This window comes from Petromyzon marinus, chromosome 65, assembly GCF_048934315.1.
Source record: "Petromyzon marinus isolate PM22_M1 ecotype Great Lakes invasive population chromosome 65, UKy_Petmar_22M1.pri1.0, whole genome shotgun sequence".
Lineage (NCBI taxonomy): Eukaryota > Metazoa > Chordata > Hyperoartia > Petromyzontiformes > Petromyzontidae > Petromyzon > Petromyzon marinus.
The window spans coordinates 2,950,582-2,954,592 of NC_133731.1; the positions used below are offsets into that span (position 1 = coordinate 2,950,582).

General features: G+C 58.8%; 1 pseudogene; it reads right to left on the bottom strand.

The window, feature by feature from the left end:
- Positions 1-2,611: 2,611 nt before the first annotated feature.
- On the bottom strand, positions 2,612-3,327 carry LOC116956507 (THO complex subunit 7 homolog pseudogene; annotated as a pseudogene).
- Between the last annotated feature and the right edge of the window lie 684 nt (positions 3,328-4,011).

Consider the following 4,011-nt stretch of genomic DNA (forward strand, 5'->3'; position numbering starts at 1 on the left):
TGGCCGCGTTAGTCGCGAGTACCTGCACGCGGCGCTAAAAGCTTTCGGTGTCGGCGAAGGTTTGATGGCGCACGTTCGGCTCCTATACACGAACGTGAGTAGTCTCTTACCCTTTTAACTGGCACAAAAAACTGACACCTTTATTCAAGGCATCATGTTTGCAAAAACCACAACACAAGCAGTCAGAATGCAAACAAAAAAGACAACTCTGATAATATGCACTGTCCTTGAATTTGATTGGTCCACACCCTCTAAGAAAAGCTGTCTCGGGTGTGGACCAATCAAATTCAAGGACAGTGCATTTTATCAGAGTTGTCTTTTTTGTTTGCATTCTGACTGCTTGTGTTGTGGTTTTTGCAAACATGATGCCTTGAATAAAGGTGTCAGTTTTTTGTGCCAGTTAAAAGGGTAAAACCTATTCCTATATCTTGTTTCTGGCAAAGGAGGTCTCATAACGTGAGTAGTCTGGTGAAACTCAACGGCAGGCTCCGTGGCCCCTTAGCCGTCACGAGGTGGGTCCGACAGGGATGCCCGCTGTCCGGGCTACTATGCTCCTGTTGAGGTTGAGAAGGACGTTGTCGGGTTTTAGGTTCCCGGGATCGGGTGACGCGCCGGTCACGCTCTCTGCGTACGCGGACGATGTGTGCGTGGTGGCGAATGACGCGCGGGACGTGGAGGCGGTCCGCCTCTACGAGAGAGCCTCCTCCGCGAGGGTAAATTGGGGCGCTGAGCCTGAGGCCGCAAGGAACGGCGTGCGCCCTGACACTCCCTGGGCGAGTGGTCTGGGGTAAGGAGGGCGCACGATATCCGGGGGTGTGCCTGGGTGACCCGGCCACCGTCAGTAGGAATTGGGAGGAGGTAGAGGCGAAAAAAGGTGGCGACGCTGACGGCGTGGGCCAGGTTCGCCCCACGAATGTCATGCAGGCGGCGGGTCCTTGTGGTAAACAATTTGGCAGCGGCGTTAATTTGGCACAAGGCCAAGGTCCTCCAACCCCCGGTGGGGCTGCTGGACAGGGTGCAGAGGGCGTTCACCCCTTTCACGTGGCGCGGGAGGCACCGGCAGAAGCCAGGTGCCCTCTTGTTTGCCGGTGGAGGAAGGGGGCCAGGGGCCTCGTGAGCGTCGCCGGCCGGGTGATGACGTTCCGTGTTAGAGCACGTGAGACTCCCGGTGTACGGGGCGGGGGAGCGGCCCTGGCGGTCCCTGGCCCCTCGGCCCGCTGAAACAGGCCGGGCGGCTGGGGTACGGCCAGGGGCTCTTCCTGACCGACCCGGGGCTCGTCGACCAGGCCCCGCTGCCCACGTACCACCTTGGTCTCCTCGACGACGCGTGGCGAGGCCTCGGATGGGCGAGGCCTCGCCGCGGGCTATGGTGCGGCCCTCTTCGCGGGGGAGCCGCTGTTCGCCAATTCCCCTTTTCCGAGACCTCGGCAGGGAACGCGCCCTGGCCCTGCGGTTCGTGGCCGGAGGAGTCAAGACCGTCGGCGACCCGCTGGCCCCCCCGGGCGGCGGGCGTGGCGGACGGCGCTGGACGTCTCCGGGGCGGCCGCACCGTGCTCGCCGGCGCCGGGGACGCTGAGGGAAGTCCTGCAAACGACGCGGAGGCTCGGGGTGCGGCTGGGGGGGGACGCGGGCGGTGGTGGAGGGGGTCCCCCCTTTCCCCCCCCGGCTGGCTTTTCTCCTGCCGCGCCTCCGCTGACCGCGAGGACACCGGGCGACTCCCGCAGCTCAGGCACTGCAGGGACGTGCCGCTCGAGGGTGCCCGTAAGGACCGCATCTACGCCGCCTGCGTTAAGTCGCTGCTCCTCGGGGAACTGGACGGGCTGCCGGACACGAAGTGGAGAGGGCACTTCTACCGCGCCGGGCAGCGTGGCCCCCCCCCCCGGTGGCGGGACTTATACCGCCCCCCCCCCCCCCCCCCACGACCAAGCGGTGCGGCGACCTCCCAATGGAGGTTGGCGCACCAGACTTTGGCCTCGGCCGTGTGGGTTAGCCGGGTCGCGCCGGGGACCCCGGACAACTGTGCGTTCTGCGGACAGAGGGAAGGACCTCGTACACCAAATACCTCCAATGCAGGAGGCTGGTGCCGCTGTTTCAGTTCATCGCGTGGGTGTTCGCGAGGCTTGGGCATCCCGCTACAGGAGTGCACGCTCGTGTACGGAGTGACGGGGGGTGGCGGGTGACAAGCGTAATGTCGCAAACTTCGTGCGTGCCCAGGCGAAACTAGCGAAATATGCCACCCGGAAGCGTGAGGCTGGAAGGTGGCGGCGGTGGCGGTGGCGCGCTGGCGGCGACGCAGGCCCCGGTGAAGGCGCGGCTTGGGCCTGAGTTCGCGTACCGCAGGCACACCGGGGCCAAGGGCGAGTTCCTGGCAGGGTGGGGGCGCGGAGAAGACGCCCTGTGCGAGGGAGCAAAGGACGCGCTCGTGTTTACGTTTGAACTCCCCCCCCTCCCGACCCCCCCCCCCTCCCGAACCCCCCCCCGACCCCTCCCCGACCCCCCACCCCCCCGCCCCCCCTCCCTGATCCCTGACCCCACCCCCCCCTCCCACCCCACGCGGCTAGCGCGGATGATGCCCGGTTGCGTCTGACGGTCACAAATTATGCACAATGAGCCAGGTACATCAATGAATGTGGAATGAGCATAAGACTGCTGAATGAGGTCTAATTGCTGTTCGCCTCCATCAAAGTATCATCTTCAGCCTCTGCAACTTTTTCATCATTCTTTCAGCATCTCTCGAAGCTCGTGAATGGTGCTTAGAAGCACGTGGAACTGTCTCCTCCGCAGCTCCAACTTGCTCTCAACACTCTCTTTGGCTTGTAACGGATTCTGGAGGTCTTTGTCCAGCTCTTCAAGTTGCCTGAGTGTCTTGCTTCTATCAGGGTGCTGCTCAATTTACTTTGGCCAAAGCATCGTGCCCTTGACGATTCTTGCCTATCCGTTTGGCTTGAAGGATCTCCTGCTTGCACTGTGTCATCCTTTCACGGCCAGCTGCAATGCTGTCCACGATATGTTTGTTGATCTTTCCATAGTTGTTCATCTCCCGCAGGTTCATGTTATGCATCAGAACGTTTTTTTTTTTCCTATAGAGAACTCGCACTGCGCCAGGGCTCCAACCATTCGCTGGTACTGGCTGTAGCTCTGGCCCTGCGGGAGCGAGTCATTGCTGCACCACTTGACGAAGCTCTTCAGCAGGGAATTGATGCGGCGATCATCTCCGCCTCCATCTCCGTCAATCAGCAGCCGCTTGCGGATCACCTCGTCGTCCGTGGCGGCCACACTACCCATTCTGCCCGTTCCTCGCATCTCCTGTCTCAATCTCTCTCTCTGTCATCTCTCCTTTCTCTCAATCTCTCTCGATATATCTCTCTCTGTCATCTCTCTCCTCTCTCTCAATCTCTCTCGATATATCTCTGTCATCTCTCTAGATCACTCTCTCAGTCTCTCTCGATGTTTCTCTCTCTGTCCTCTCTCTCTAGATCACTCTCTCAATCTCTCTCGATATCTCCCTCTCTCTGTCCTCTCTCTCTAGAGATCACTCTCAATCTCTCTCGATATCTCTCTCTGTGTCCTCTCTCTCTAGATCACTCTCTAAATCTCTCTCGATATCTCTATCTCTGTCCTCTCTCTAGATCACTGTCTCAATCTCTCTCGATATCTCCATCTCTAGATCACTCAGTCTCTCTCGATATCTATCTCTGTGTCCTCTCTGTCTAGATCTCTCTCTCAGTCTCTCTCGATATCTCTCTCTGTCATCTCTCCTCTCTCTCAATCTCTCTCGATATATCTCTCTGCCATCTCTCTCTAGATCACTCAATCTCTCTCGATATATCTCTGTCAGCTCTCTCTAGATCTCTCTCAGTCTCTCTCGATATCTCTCTGTGTCCTCTCTCTCTAGATCTCTCAATCTCTCTCGATATCTCTCTGTGTCCTCTCTCTCTAGAGATCACTCTCAATCTCTCTCTCTGTCCTCTCTCTAGATCACTGTCTCAATCTCTCTCGATATCTCCCTCT